General features: G+C 48.0%; 1 long non-coding RNA gene across 1 annotated transcript in view; it reads right to left on the bottom strand.

Moving 5' to 3' along the window:
* Positions 1-15,759: 15,759 nt before the first annotated feature.
* Positions 15,760-16,728, bottom strand: part of LOC143676124 (uncharacterized) — a 40,741-nt gene continuing 39,772 nt past the window's right edge. Inside the window, exon 4 of the long non-coding RNA XR_013171837.1 lies at positions 15,760-15,861. This is a non-coding gene — a long non-coding RNA (uncharacterized LOC143676124). The remainder of the gene's footprint in view (positions 15,862-16,728) is intronic.

The following is a 16,728-nucleotide window of genomic DNA, read 5'->3' on the forward strand; positions in this document are numbered from 1 at the left end:
TCTATAACTACTTAAGACAATGTATTTTGAAATTTATTGCTTTTTTGTATATGTGTTATATTTCATAATAAAAAATGTTTAAAAAGATAAAACCTGGCTAAGGAAACTGCTATCTCTGACTGTTTTCAAACGTGTAAGCAGCAGAGAATCCTGCTCACTTCACCCATGTTAGGCTCACCCCATCCTAGAGAATGATTCTAGGCTTCTCTGAGACTCCAAGTCAGAAAATTTGGAGAGGAACAAGGCTGAAGCTAGGGTGGGAGATGAGGCATTGCTGTGACGCAGAAGCTTCCTCCACAGAAGCACAAAAATAATGATACTAGAGATGGCCTGGGGATGCTTGAAATGGGATGAGGGGTGGGCCAGGTTAGCCACCCCTACCTGAAGGGAACTTATTGGGATCCCTTCCTCTGAAGCTTGGGCCAGTGGCCAGCCTCTCGGCTTCTCAGTGTTCTCCCCCGATAGGTTTGAGAAGGTTTGCTGCAACATGGGAAGTGCCTGGCACTGTGCCGCCGGGCAAATACAAATCCCATCTCTCCCAGGGAGGACAGGGCAGTGGGACAGTGCAAATGAGCTCAGATTCAGAGGGAAACTCCATGCAGCCTTTCTGCCTGTTCACGAACTGCCCCAGCAGTGCTTTCCAGCGTCGCCACCCCGGGCAGGTGAGGCTGCAGGTGAGAACTCCCACCTCCTGAGCACGACCTCCTGGTTTGGAAACTGGCACATGCAGCTTATGCCTGGCTCAGTGTGGGGAGCCCCGGCCCCCACCCCAGACATGACGGCACATGTAATGCCGAGCTATGACATCACAACGAGAAGTGTTTCGTAACTATGTGGGAAAGGCTTTGGGTTGTTATAGTGGTTTTCAGCCTATGTAAAAATATTGTGCAAAGAGAAGAATGGGTTCAGGTGGGTTTGGGTGCTGCCTGCCACTTTACAGGGGATTGCTTGGTGAGGGGAAAGCGAGGGGAGGGGGCATCTGAGAGAGCTGAGAGGCTGAACCTGAAAAACCCATAGTCCAGAAAGCTTCCTTTCCTCCAGTGCCCCTGAAACTTTCTTCGTCTGTGCCTCCTTTTCTTTTTTAAAAACTGGGTATTTCCATTCTTACCTATTACTGATACTTTTATTAGAAAATATAGAAAAGTAAAGAAGAACCTTAAAAAGCATGCACAACCTCATCACCTAGATATACCTCTTGGCGTATGTCTATTTTAAAGTTTCCATCTGGTGAATATTTACCCAAACATTAAGATTCTTTGTCAACAACTTTGTTAATGTGTTGATTTCTAGAGTAGTTTGAATTGTTTTTCATTTGCTTACAGAATCTTTGAATTTTCTTTGAAATTTCCTCTAACCCCCTAAATGTTTTAATCATTGATTTATGAAAGCTTTTCCCTACTAGGAATGTTAAAACTACAGCTGTCATACCTGCTGTTTTAATTTTTTTTCAATTTGTTTTTTAATGTTTTTGGAGAAACAAAAATATTAATTTGTTTATAGTCAAATCTATGTTTACTCTTCTTTGTGATTTTTCCTCTTCTATTGGAATCTCTTCCTCATTTCAATAATAACTAAGTATGCAACTAAATTGTGTGTGTATGTGGACTTCATTCTTAAATTCAACAGGAATATATTTTGTTATGCGATGTTTATGAAGTAAGGTTCAAATGTAATTAAAAAAATCTTAGCCAAATTTATACATCTTATTGAATAATTCATCCTTTTTTCTTTGGTTTATTATATATCCTCAACCACATATTAGCTTCTTACATGCAATAAAGTTCGAATGTTATACACTTTGTGCCATACATCTTTTCCCAAATTTTGTACATATACCATACTATTTGAATTCTTTGTAGCTGTATAATCAACAGTGCATATGGTAAACCAGGCTGTATACTTTGTTTCTCTTTTCCAATTTCTCATTTACTCCTATCTGGTTATTATTCAATATGAAATGCAGAAGTATTTTGTCTTTTTTAACAAATCTGAAATTGTGAACGTTTATCATTTTTTACTTCTTTTTTTTCCAATGAAAATGAGAATGGCATTTTGAAAATAGCTGTAAACACAAGAAGCCAACATTATGACAAATTATGACAGGGGTACATCTCACTTTTGACAGAAAAAGTTCTGTTTTTACATTAATGTTTTATTATCAGCTTCTATATTAGATCCTTGGACTTTATCTACATTTACTATGAAATTTCTGTTAGCCTGTGAACTCGAAGGCACTCAATTCAGAGGTTTATGAAGACCTGAGCTTAAGTAGGAAATAGGATTCTCAATTAAAATTTGAACATAAATGATTATAAAGATTAGAAAATATGAAAATGTTTATAGTGTAATATCTGGTACCTAAATAATTCATGACCTAATATTGTTTTACAGAATGTTGAAGAAAAGACCACATAAGGCAAAAGAATAGCCCCATAAAATCAAACCGATTTTTCCTCATTCAAGTACATTTGAAGGCCCGAAGCTGATTTTTTTTGTTGCATGAAATGGAATAAAACAGTATGAAAAAGTGTAAGTTAAAACAAAAGGTCCTCAAGATTAGTTTCCAACACCGTGAAAAATGTTCAGAATGTGTGCTGCACGCAGTAGGAGAGAGGGGACACAATCGTATCATCAAAACTTTTGCCACAAGAGTAAGAAGTGAGTTTTTGATGATGCGATCGTGTCTCTTCTCTCCTACTATGTGCAGCACATGTTCTGGACGTTTTCCCTCAAGTCAGAGGTTGGCACCTAACCAAGGACCCACCTGCATTAAGTGCCTACTGCACACAGGGCAGCAGAGATTTCCAGCAGAAGGTTGTTTTTTTCTTGTTATGATGCACAAAATCTAAGATCTTCTAATCTCATGATCCATGACATCTTCTAAAGCATTTGTATGCTTGCTACTTAGTGTGAATTGATCAAAAAGAGTGATTATCCAGAGCAGATTCAAGTTTTGAGGAAGTGACCACTTTCTGGAAACTGTCCCTCCCCCCCCCCGATATCTGCACAAACAGTGCACAGAACTTTGCATCCATAAAATTTTCACTAATGCTCCATATTTTGTATTTGTGAGTTCATCAATGTTGGGTACAAAAGTCATTTTGAATTAATAAAAATTATATTTACCTGAGCCCTGTAGCTCACAGATTGCATAGGGAATTCTTGTTTCAGCCTTCTAAATTCCAATAATGTCTAACAAATTTGGATGACCAAGAATAAATGACAAAATTTGGCATGGAGAGCTAGAAGATGAATTCCACCCCCAACCCATAGGCCTGTTTCCTCAATGTGAAATCTTGAGATTGGAAGGAAAGCCTTACTGAGGGTCCTCTTATTTCTTGAGAGCTTTCTCCTCTGAAATGAAGAGTTCATCTCAAGGGACACCTCCACCATGACAGTGAGAGAATCGTATCTGAACCTGGAGCCATCATCTATTGGGGTGTTGGAGTCATGCGCAGCTGATGGTCCCCATGAGAACATAAAAACATTAAACCACTTTCTATAAACTTCTGATAGCACCTCTGGACTTGGATTGCATTTTCCTTGTTAAAAGGAAGAAAAAAAAGCTGTGTCAAAGGCAAATAAAACTAAATCAAAAAGTCAAAAGCCTTACGACTGCCAGGGAAAGGAAGTCACGCAGACTTCCTGTGCTTCTGGGTCCCCAGGAGCCTGTCCCCAGCCTCCACCCACGGGCATGGTGCCCCCATGCCTCATGCAGCCTCACTCATGCTTGCTCTTCTCTGATGGCCCCTCTCGCAGGAACCCTGACTCCAGTTACCTGCAGGTGAAGGAAGGCCCTGCCCCTCTCAGGAGACTCTGCCCAAAGTGTCCTCAAGGAGGAAAGCATGACTTGGAACGTGTATTTCCTCTAGGAATTTAGGAAAGAAAAACAACTCAAGAAAAGAAGCAGAAGGAGAAATGCGAAGATCGAGGGGGGTGGGTAGGGTAGCCCTAGGGTGGACCCTGATTTCACTTATAGCTGGGATAATTCACTCCACTTCTCTCAACTTTAATTTGCTGCAGAGAAATGAGGCTGGTTGTAATAGTAGAGAGCGGCTGAGCTGATTCTACTCACCACACCGCTGCATCAGGCAGGGAGGGCGCTCAGCACCGGCCCCTGCCTCTCCCCACTTGCACACCCAGAGTTCCAGGGTCATGTTCTGTAGCAGAGAATGGGTTCTAGGGACTCTGCCCAGCCTGGCATTGGCAATACCCCAAGGGGAGTTTGCCCCATGGGAACTGCTCAATTCACCCTGCCCTCCAGAGCACCCCCTCTCTCCAAGAAGTTGACCAGATGCCTGTTGGAACACGGTCTGTGGGGTGTCCTTCCTGGGATTTTGTCAGTGGCTAGGGACTAAAATCCACATCTTTAGATAAGAAATGGACTCTCAGCCTTTCTCTAGACCTGGAAATATCTTGCTCAACCCTCGGTTCCAATGAGCCTGCCATGGCTGCCCTTTGTGGTAAAGGAAGACAACTTTTTCACTTCAGGGACTCTTCTAGCATTTTCTTCCTTCTAACAGACCTAATCCATGTGGGCAAAGGGGCCTTATACATCTTTGCTCCCCTCCCTCCTTCTCCCCTTTCGCATTCCCACTTACACTGAGCACCTAGTATGTGCAGGCCTGTGCGCCACAAGAAAAGGAGGTGACTTGGCCTCAGCTCATTCCCTAAGGCAAGCTCAGGCTCGACAAGGAACTGAGCATTTGGAGCGGGCCCTGTAGACAGGCACCCACAGGAGAGCAGGGAGAACATGAGCACAGGGCAATAGGGTAACGCACAGGCTGCTGGGAGCCCAGATGGCAGAGTGATTGCCTGAACCTGGAAAGTTTAGAAAGATTGAAGAGGAACTGAGCAAAAGGCAGGAGGCAGAGGAAGCAGGTCATATCAGGCAGAGCGTGGGACTGGTGTGATGCTCAGGAACCTTTCCCTTAAAGAGGCCCATTGGAAAAGATTTCCATTCTCAGAAAAGCGTCAGGCTATCTTGGTAATGTCCACACATTGTGTGATCATAGCATCTATTAAATTAGATGCATTTGAAGCAAACCTTAGACTTTATTCAAAATAGTCGAGGAAAAAATCTTAATGTTGCATCATGGAAAAAACAGCATCATGGACCAGGAATTTGTCGTGCCGGTTCTAAAGTCAGCTCCACCTCTTACGGTGCATTCACATAGGACTAAGTGCTTCCCTCTCTGACTCTACTGAGCTAACAGCTTAGTAGGGTCACCCCAAGGCCTGCGTGCAGGGCTGTCCCCATAGGTCAAGCACTATTAGGCATGTGATGCTTTGACAGTCCAGGCAGAATAAAGGGGACAGCAATATCCAAGACACAGCAGGTTGTGGTTGAACATCCGCTGCCCCTTGGAAAGGAGAGTCCATTGCACCACCTCCTACAGCAGCTCTGTGCTTCCAAGAAGATGACCTGAGTGGCATCCCCAGGCCTGCTGCTGTGTCTCCTTGGCTAGGACAGCACGCAGCCTCAAAACATCCAACTCTACCTTCCAATGAAACCAAAGCATCTGTGTCTGATGCTGAAATGTGCCCTGCTTTTAGAGGCACTGGAATAAAATTAAAAAAAAAAAAAAAAAAACTGGAGTCCCTAAGAATAAAGCTGTATGTGGCATAAACTGTAGACTTTAATTGCCTAAGCAAGTGAGAAATATTCATCGAAGTAAAACACTAGATTCCACCGATGACCTGTGCTAGCACATATTCACCTGCAAGAAGGCAGAGAAGGGCATGTTTCTGATTTATTGCTGGCAAACACCAGTCATTAGGGTGGACATTTCTTCTTTCTTAGATTCCTCTTGCTGATCGATATTTTAAAAATCATTGTGATTTCCAGTGGGTGCAGGGGACACTGGGGAACACGCAGTATTAGAAGTGCCCCAGAAGGAAGGAGCAACTTCTGTCAGAGTTGGCTCACACTCCTGATGGGTTTATGTCTCAGACAAACTGACCTCGGAGCTATTGCAGGTTAGTTCCAGACCTCCACAATACAGCAAATAGCACAATAAAGTGAATCATAATTTTTTTGTTTCCTGGTGCATATGAAAGTTATGTTTATCCTTCACTGTACTTTATTAAATGTACAATAGCATTGTCTAAAAATGGCAATGCACATACTTTAATTAAAATGTGATGCAGAGACACAAAGTGAGCACATGCTTTTGGAAAATGTCGTTGATAGACTTGCTGCATCAAGGGTTACCACCAACTCCAATTTGTAAAACCAGAATATCTGTAAAGTGCAATAAAATAAGGTTTGCTGTACTGAGTCTTTATGTTAGAAGAGACCAGAGCTCTGGACTTTTATTATAATCTTGATCATACATTTCATAGTTGTTTTTTCTGAATTTATTTGCTTTCATCTCTGCTTCCTTGTCTATTTTGTGGATGCCTCAAGATAGAAACTGTGACTCACTTTTATTGCTCAGCATCTAATATGGTAGCCCTCAGTAATTGTTAGCTTTCTTTAAGTAAAAACAAAATATTTATTAAAACCAAGCTATGGGTGCACGGGTGGCTCAGTGGTTAGAATGTCTGTCTTTCATGTGGGGGACCCGGTTCGATTCCCAGACCATGTACCCCCCCCAAAAAAAAAAACAAGGTATGAGCCACAATAAGATGCCACCTCACACCCACCAGGATGATGAAAATGAAAAAAAAAAAAAAAACAGCAAATAATAAGTGTAGGCACGGATGCAGAGAAATAAGAACCTTTATGCATTGCTGGTGGAAATGCAAAATGGTGCAGTCACCATGGAAAACAGAGTGGTGATTCCTCAAAGAACTAAATAGAGAACTACCACATGGCCCAACATCCCGCTTCCAAGCATATTTCCCAAAGAATCGGGAGCTAGGACTCGAGCACCTATTTGCACATTACTCACAGCAGCATTATTTATTTATAAATTATAAATATTTATAATTGTTTATAAGAGCTGAAAGGTGGAAGCTGCCCAAGTGTCCATGGGCAGATGGATAGATGAACAAAGGGTGGTCTGTACCTACAAGGGATTAGAAATTACTCTGCATCTAACAGACCATTTGATTCCAAACATCAATGAGACAAATGGTCTCATGAGCTGCAGTGGAGAAGAACATTTAGAAAGTGCCTGGTGGGTCATGCTGTCTCATCATGGACTTGTGGAAAGATTCATTCCACCACCCATGAGGGATTTCGTCACAGGTGACACCCCAGGGCCAGGCGTGAGGTTACAATGTGCTACACGTCCTTCATTGTGCCCATTGCAGGTGCTCCAGGCAGCAGGTGCTCCAGGCAGCAGGTGTCCCAGGCAGCAGCAGGCCCTGGGATGAAGTGAGGTGTGCAGGAGGTTATGGAGGCAATGCCTGGGAAAAGCAAGGAGGAGGAGACCGAGTAGGGCACAGGAGGGCTTCCATGAAAGGAAGTGAGTGAGTGAGCAGGACTGACCAGGGAGAGCCCCACCCACGGTGCTGAGCTGACCACCCCTGCCAGGCCCCAGAAGCTCCAGGGCAGACCGTGTCAGAGGAGCTGTCCTCAGGCAGAACAGCCAGGCCCTGCTTCTCCAGACTCTGGCTGGGGCTGCCCAGGAAATGCATCATCCTGGACCCCAAAAGTGCTACCAACCCAGGCTACTGGAAATGCCGTCCAGCAGTGGAGCCATGAGTACTCTTTGGAAGTGAGCTCTGAGTGGTACACCTCTGTACATGCCTCACCCCCAGCCCATCTGTCCAGCCTCCCCAGCATCTGCAGGTGCCATGCTCCACCCACACCCTACCTCTCCACCCTCCCCCACCCACCTGAGGGTGCCACACCTCCAGCCCCAGGTCTTGACCAGCCACGCCCTCTTGCCTGGGCTCGGAGGCTGCTTGTGCCAGGCAGCTTGCCCACTCATACCTGCTCTAACAAAAGCTCCAGGGTTTGAGCTCCCAGGTGTCCCCATTCCTCTTGGGTGGGCCCTGCCCTGCCGACCTCTGTCCCCCAGACCTGGACACCTACCCCCACCTCCAGCGATAGAGTTGCTTCCATTCATTTCCTCAAAACTGAAAGACTGACGCCCTCTTTCGGTCTAGAATTGGGGGCAATCTACCCATCCCGGTGTTCTGGAGAGGACAAAATGTGGCAGCAACCCTAAGTAGCATCATGATCCAGACAAGAAAACCTAGATGTGAGGGTGACTGCCCCCTCCAAATCTGCTGCAGGGGCCTGCCCCTGCTGGGCCAAGCAAGATGGACACCCGGTGCAGAGCTGCGCTGTGGGAGAAGTGCTCAGCGGCCTCGTTTACCCGCATTTGTGTTTATAGTCCGCACTCCGCACGGCAGTGGGGTCTCCAGGGGAGGGGGCGCTTCTCTCTTTGTTCCCAGCTGAGTCCCCATTCCATGGAGCAGGGCTGGCACGTGGTGAATATTTAATAAGTATTTGGTGAACAAATACATCCTTTCAGCAGCTCTCAGAGGGAGGGATGACATTGTCTTCATCTAATAGAGGGAAAAAGCAATGCTCAAGAGAACTACTTAGAAAGTTGTGCAGGTGCTGTGTGGCTGCTCTGAATTCAGGGACAGACTGACCCTATATTCAGCACTAATTCCACGCTGCCCCAGATCTTAGGGGCTTCTCCCAGTTTCTTCTCACCAACATCAGATGCCCCCATACTGCCATTGGAGAATACTTCAGTGTCTGGCATTTATCATTTTTCCCATGGAGTCTCCACCACAAGCCAGGGAGTTGAGTTAGGTGCTGCTATCGTCCCACTTTGCATGTAAGGGACTTTGGGCAGTAAGTGGGATCCCAGCTCCGGGGTTGCTTGGCCTCATGCTTCTGCTCCTTTGCCACTTCTGCTCAGCTGTTTCGTTGCTTTCTACTCACCTTCACAGCTTCCCGGGGCCCTCCAGCATGCAGCCCAGATTTCTCCCTATCACATCAGCTTGCCTTGTCTCCTCATTCTCCTGGGAGAGCTGGCAGCATCTTCTTTACTGTGGGGCCCGCCTCCCTCACTGGAGGGACATTTGGGGAAGAGGACACAGCCTGGGGCACTGCTGCACCCTACTTCCTAGCTCAGGGCCGGGCACGCCAAGGGTTTCCAAGAGGCCCTGGGAAGATGCCCCATCCACCATGCCAGGCCTCTTCTTTTTTCTCTGGGCACATTTCGAGTCCTACGCACGCTGTGCCCACCTGGGGTGAAGGGACCCGACCAGCATGCAAGGATCTTTCTTCTGCTTAGGCACAGAGGGAAATTGCCCTGATTTTAGCATCCTCCAAAGATAACTTTGAAAATTACTGCTCTTCCCGGGGGCTCATTCCATTGTCTAACACCCTGCCAGGAAATTTTTCTACCGATCTGACCTAAATGTGTCCAGCTGTGGCTGAAACTGTCTTTGTGCTGGGTGGTCCTCAGTGGGGGCCGCTGGTGAGGGACTCTTTGTGTCGAGTGACAGCACAGCCCACACAGACCGCTGCAGAGTCGGAGCCCTGGGCTTGGGGCGAGGTGATGGCCAAGTGAGCAGCTCCAGTGAGGCCACCAGGAGGCCAGAGCAAAGACCCAGAGAAGGTCAGGAAGATGGGGTGCAGGTCCGGCCCCCCTCCCTGCCTCTGCACAGCTGGGGCTAAGGCGTCTAGCCTGCAGGACGTTTGTTTCCTCAACTGCGGTGAGCATCAGAGCACCTACCTTTGGGGACTGCGTACATGTCATATGACGCAGGGGAGCTCTTTGATGTTTGTTTCTTTCTTCATTTATTTAAAGACTGCTGCTGTTTCCTAAGGATTTATGAGCCCAGAAAGGAAAGGTGAACAGCCCAAGCTCACTGAGCAAATCCAGGTAGAGTTCTGGATGTCTCTATCTTCGAAAGCCCACCATCCTCTTGAACCCTCCTGCTGGCTTGAAGGCTCCGTCTGACCTTGTCAGAACCATAAGGGGAACAGTCTGGTGCTGTGTTAATAGGAAGTTAGCCCCAAGGGAGAACACTGTGGCCTGCCTGCCAAACCCTGGGGCTCCCAGGGCCCCGTGCATCTGGCCCAGCACTGCACCCCTTGGGCAGCTAACCTTCCTGAGGCCGTCTGGTCCCACCACCCCATGGAAACTGACTGTGGGTGCTGACAGCCAAGCTCCAGGGGTGCACGCAGGCACTCAATGACCTGCCAGCAGAGAGCCCAGCTGCACACCTGTCGCCCCCTGCAAGCAGGCTCTTTCATTCGAGCACAGCGTAAGTCTCCAGCCCATAAGGTGCCTCGGCTGCACGCTGTCCAGCCGGGTTGCCACGGAGCATGAGACAAGACAGGTCTTGTCACCAAGCGTGTGTCCTGCGGGGACAGCCCACCCTCGTGCCCAGCTCCACCATCATCCCAAAACCCCTGCTCAAGCCGCAGGTGTGCCAGAGGAGCAGCTTCTCGGGCACAAAAGGAGCTTCCTGCACTCTGGAAGTTTGAAACATGGAATTCTTCAACCTCTGAATTCTGGGAATCAAGGAGCCCATCATTGTCCCACAGTCTGATTTGTTACGTATTGCTGGTGCCATCGTGGTTATGCATGTGGGCTCCAGGCACAGGCCAGCAGGGTCACTGCCAGCTGTGCGACCCCGTCCCTGGCCCCACCTATAAAACAGCGACAGCAGAAGCCATGGGGTGGGTAAGTACTGAGCGAGCAATCAGCAGGACCCTGGCAGCTGGAGAGCACCACAGAAGGGTCAGCTATCATTTCGTCCTTCCTATGTGAGACAAAAAGAAACAGAGCCTTGGATGCAAAGTCAGAATCAATGGATAAATTCATTGCTCTCCATGCAATATCTTTCCTACAGATCAGTTAAATTATCAGAATCATGGAATGCCAGTCACAGAACTGGCTTAAGACATGCTTCTGCCCAGTTTCTCAGCTTCATAGCAGGTAGATCAGGCCCCAAAGCAGCAAACCTGCTGTGTAACGGCACCACTTGGGGGAACAATGAAACATTTAGATGCTGCGTTTTTCTCTGCACCCACTAAATTGGAGGCTTGAGGGGTGGCACCTTAAATTTTATATATTTTTAGCACTCATTTCCATGAAGCCAGCAAAATGCAGGCTTGTAGCTGCTGTTTATAAAGTCTCTGAATTTGAGCATCCCAGCCTGGCTTCAGCAGGACAACTGATGGATTAGATTCAGATCTCCCGGACAAGAATCTACAAATATTTTATTTTTTTAATTTTTACCTCTCTTATATATATATGTGTGTGTATTTTTTGTGAATTATATACCTAAACTACTGCACTCAAAATATTATATGCATTATTAAATTCACACACAAATAAAGAACTTTTTAAAAGGAGGGGATACAGAACAACCCTAAGGAGAAGTTCTCATCTTGTCTTCCTACGATGACAGCTCCTCTTGGGCACGACTGAGTGGGCACACTCCGCCTTGGAGGTCACCCTTTTAGAGACAAAGCTGCGTGGGCCACGAGGAGCATGTCCTCAAACCACTGCTTTCCAGCCTCCTGCTCTGCGCTGTCACTCAGGAGCAGAAGGTTTCAGGGAGCCCCTGGCATGTTACTACTGAAGGTACCAGCCCCCGAAACTGAAGGAGCTGCTGAACTGGGCACCAGGATCCAATCTGCACAGGGACAATTCCCCAGACTTCTCCCCTCTTCCTTCTTTCTCCTGCCACATCCCCCAGTGAGGAGCTGGCCCTAATCTCACTGGACGAGCACTGGGTGATGCTCCCCAGTGGGCAGACCACTGGGTGTTAAGTGGCCTTACGCCAGGTGGCTCTCCCTGCCTTGTCCACAGCTGGCTGGGGGGTCGCCAACCTCGGAGCAGACCTGATGAGCTCTGGCACCCTTCCCTCATGCTCTAGCTGCAGATATGCGTCTCAGGCCACTTGCCCGGCCATCCTCTCACGAGCGCTTGGCCCTGTTCAGCCAGCACGGGCTCTGCCCTGGTCCGTGGTGTCCTCAAGGGGTGGAGCACACAACAGCTCATCCTTCCCACCCTCCGGGCTGCCCTCCTCCTTTCGGATGGGGTCCTGCCGCTGCATATTCCGCTCTCCCTCCAACACCATCTGCCCACTGAAAGCTTTGCAGCAACTTAACTTCCATGTTGGGTAGTGCAAGCCCTGCTGGCCTTGAGCCGGACAGAGTTGGATTCATGGCCCATTGCTTGGATGACCGTGGGCAAGTCAAATGGTCTAAACATCAAACGGGGATGATGTTTCTGTGCCTACCTCATTTGACTGCCTGTGAGACGGAATTTGTAAATTTGCTTTTTAACGTATAAAATCCCATCCACATGGAAGGGATCTGAGGCCATAGGTGAAGTACAACGTAGCTTTCTGTTTTGTTTTGAATGCAATCTGAAACTCAGTGGGTTTTTTCTTTTTAAACCAAATGTTCACTGGAATTAGCATATGAAGAAAATGTTGCGAAGGCCTTGAGTGATAGGAAAACTTTTACAAGAAAGAAGGATTCCTCTCTTCTTTCCCTGTCAGACGTGTACTGAAGCTGTGCTCCATGTCAGACACAAATGCCAAGTGCAAGAGAGAGAGAGAAGAGGGAGACACAGCTCTGTACCCCAACAATCTAACAGGAGGCAGGGAGGGAAGTAGCTGGTACATTAAGATGTACCAGCCATGGAAATGTGATGGCCATGCGAGTAGGGTGGGGAAAAGGCCACCAAGCCTGAGCTCAGATCGCAGCTACCGGAAATGAGGCCAAATGAAATGTACAGAAGAAACAAAAAGTCTGAAAGGAGGTGGGCCAGGCATCTCAACAGGGGGAGGATCTGGGAGCAGTTGTGGGCAGAGAAGAGCCATGTGCCATGTGCCATATGCCATGGTGCCAAGAGGAGAGGCTTAAGAGGGGCACAGAGGGTAGGCCACGGTGGCTCAGCAGGCAGAGTTCTCGCCTGCCATGCCAGAGACCCAGGTTCAATTCCCGGTGCCTGCACACGCAAAAAACAAAACAAACAAACAAAAACAAAACATTTAAAGAAGGGACAAGAGAGAACAGCCTCTGTTTTGTGGCTTAGGAAGATCATTTTAGGGACTTCTCAGAGGTCATGGCCTATTATAAACCAGGGGAGCTGTCAGAGACACCCAGGTTTCTGTCCCCTGTCCTGCTTGCTCCCTCTGTGCCTGGACAGGGTGGCCTGCTGCGAGGCACCCCAGCCTGCGCCTCGAAGGTGGAAAGAGGGTAGCGCAGCCTGAGGCAAACCCTCAGCTTGCTTGAGAATGAAGCAACGGTGGTGTCAAAGGTGCTTTCTGCCCGGGTTCAGGGACCTGGCCAAGCTGGGTTGTGAGCACCAGCTCTGCTTTTCTTCCTGGAGCCCAGGGGCCCAGGCGGACAGTTCTCAAGATGAAAACCTATTTCTATGCTGGCTGGAGGTCGTTCGGACCTAATCTCAGGAGACGTCCTGGTCACCAGCTGCCTGGAGAAGTGCCGGAACCGTGGAGGCAGGAGTCCCTGGGGCCCACCCCACCCTGGCAGAAGCTGAGACAGCAGGAAGCGAGCATCTGCGCCATGCTGCAGACCTCTAGACACGTTCTCTTGTTACCCTTGAGAAGACAATTTCCTAAAGGGGTGCATGTGTGTTTCTTCCTAGGAGCCATCTCCTTGGGATGCCCCTTTCATATTGAAGGACTTCCCTGAGCCCCTATTGGAGCCCAGGCCCTGTAACAAGCACCAAGACCACAAAAGTAAACTGGATGCACCATCTGCCCCCAAGAGGTCCATAGTCAAGTGCAGAGACCCTCGCTGCAGGTGAAGGGTGAAGATGAAGACAATTGTCCAGGGTCCAGGCAAACCCCCGTTCAGGTTCAGACCCCACCTCTCATTTAGGGGGTGAACCAGTCGGCCACTGAAGCCCTTGAAGCCTCAGATTATTCGTCTGTGAAATGAGGACACTATCCTTCCAGGTCGATGAGGAGATTTCATGAGTCAGGATGCACAGAACCCTGGATGAGGTGCCTTTGACACACTGGGCTCTCAGGAGACACAACTGCTAGTTTTCACTTGTGCTCTAACAGAGGTGGGTAGAAAATTCCATAGACACAACAGGAAAGAAGGAATGAAATCAGCCTGGGAGAATCAGGACACGCTCCACACAGCCACAAAGGAGAACTAGGGAGTTGCCCAGCTGGCAGGACTATGGGCAGGAAGGAAGGGAGGTGATGGGGAGACGGCCACCGAGGCTCCGGCCTCCGTGTCAGGCTTGGCTGAGTGGGGGTGGGCAAAATTCTACTTGGCTTTTAATTGACGCTCACTGAGAATGAACATATTCCTCTAATTTCATCTTCTGGTAACAGAAACTGCATATTCAAATGGAACAGTCTGGCCCCATTAAATCTCAGTAAACGCCAAATAGTCAAGTCAAGAATTACAGACGGTATCACTCAGTTGGAGAAGGAGCCACTTCGCTTAACAGAATTTTTCATAAACTCGTTTTTAGTCTGCTTGAGGCTAAAGAATAAATCAAGAAATGAATCAAACATATAAAAATTAAAAAATCACTTTATAGAACACTGTCCAAGTGCATTGGGCATGCCTCACATCGTTTAAAATACACCGTGTTAAAAAAAAATATATATATAAATACATTTTAAAGAATGTGCCACTTTGGTGTATTTTCCGGGGGCACGGGGCCATTGGCAGACAGTGCACTTCCTCGGTGCTGCATCGCGGACCAGCCTCATGGCTGCTGCACCCACATGCTCCGTTACTCCTCCTGACGCTCCCTCTGTATGCACTGGCTCACCCTCTCTGTCCCCCTTTCAGCCGCACCCTGTGTCCTTGTCAAGCCCAACCACGGCTCACGATGTGCTTCCACACCTAGACCTAGGTGAAGCTTTAGCCGCACAAGCATCTCATTTTTAAAAAGAAGGAATCGGCTCAGAGAGGTTAAGTAGCCCACCCAAGTACACACAGCTAAGAAATGGCAGCTGTGAAGCTGAGTCTATTTTCTCAAAGTTTCGTCTTTTCACACCAAAGGCCCTTTCCTTTATACCCACCCTTCGTTTAGTGTGGGTCCACTGTGGACACACCGGGCTGGGTGCTGAGCCATCCCTCGTGTACTCATCTTTCACCTGCCTTGGATCTCGTTTCTTCCCTTGAGACCTGGCAGGTTTATCTCCCATTCAGATGCCCAAACTTCAGATAATGGAGAACCCTTTGTGCCCTCCCTCGATGTCTCCCAGCTCTTGATTTCCAGTTACCCCCTACCCTGCTCTCTTGTCTGAATGTGCCCCATTCCCCGAGGTCCCTACAGAAGGACAGTGCTCAGACCCTCTCCAATCACCCCAGACGGCACAGGCACAGGCAGAGCCAAGCCAGCCAGATGCTGCCCAATTCTGGGATGACTATCCCCAACTGGGCCTGGAGAGCTGCAGGAAGGTGGACAGATAGTCAGAAGTAGCTCTCTCTTCTCATGCTCACAGCTCCCTCCCACACCCCACCGTTGGCCCTCAGAGAAAATTAGAGTGAGATGTGCCAACACAGAAGAGGGCATCAGATGGGGACAGTATGCCAAGCCTCAGAGCCCATTGACACCTGACTGTTTTATTCCATCAACCCCATTCACTGAACTGCAGATTCCACGGCCTATAGTTTTTTTAGAACTGTCTCCAGACACTTCAGTGACTCTCGGCTGAGTGCCTTCTGAAAAGCCCAAATGTTCACGGCGTAGCTGTGTAAGCGTGGTGCTCCATGTTTTAAAATGAGGCAAGTGAAAGCAAGTATTCCATAATTCATGGTGTGCACTCTTTCAGAAAACTTTTTTATTAAGCATTTGATTAACAGTCTAATCACATTGCACACAGATGACTTAGAAGCTGGAATATGCATGCACATTTCAGGTAAAGCCCACGATGCCTCAAGTCCACGTTGTCTTATCTAGGACCGGGTGGAGTAGAACTCTGAATGGAAAAGAAAGTGGAACAGTCTCATTTGTGGCTTTTAGGGAGGGCTCTTTTCTGTGGCTCCTGAGTTAGCAGAGCCTTTGGCCTGGTCAGCTGTTTCCTTCGTACAGAGAGGACAATGCTGGGCAGCAGAGGGCAGGGAGCCCGCCCTGAGGCTGAAGCAGGCCTACCAGTCACAGGATAATGTATGCGATGTGATGCCCCCACATCAACAACTCAACCTCTGGACCTAAGTTTCCAGTTTCATGGCTGTGAGATTATGTCAGACAAAGCAAGGAAAGCTCCCATTTTGCAGCAGGTGCTCTAGCAGCTGCTTTAGGTTCAGCATTAACCACGCCATCTAGGTAGAAGAGCAGTTTTTATTTATAAAGTACAATAGGCAACTAGACTTTTCCGTCAATGCCAGACTAGGAAGGTTGCCAACATTTGCTGAGCATATTTCTCCATGCCAGCCACCAGGATCACATAGGCTATCACATGCCATCTGTATGGACTAGACAGCGGCCCCAAAATGACATGGCACCTCCAGATCCCTGGAACCTGTAAATGAAACTTATTTGAGGCAAAGGTCTTTGCAGATGGACTTAAGTTGAGGACCTTGAGATGAGCAGCACATCTAGATTGTCAGAAGTTCCCAATCCAATGGCAAATGTCTTTCAACACACACGGGAGACAGTGCCATGAGGTAGGCAGAGCTCCAAGGGGTGCAGCCAGATGCCCAGGGGCAGGTCCTGAAGCTGGGAGAGGCCAGGGACCTGCAGAATTTTGGACCTGCAGCCTCCAGACCTGTTGAGAGTATGAATTTCTGTGGTTTAAGCCCTGTGTCTGTGGTGCTGGGAAGCTAATTACTCTGTGGCCTTGCTG

Source organism: Tamandua tetradactyla, chromosome 3 (assembly GCF_023851605.1).
Source record: "Tamandua tetradactyla isolate mTamTet1 chromosome 3, mTamTet1.pri, whole genome shotgun sequence".
Taxonomy (NCBI): Eukaryota; Metazoa; Chordata; class Mammalia; order Pilosa; family Myrmecophagidae; genus Tamandua; species Tamandua tetradactyla.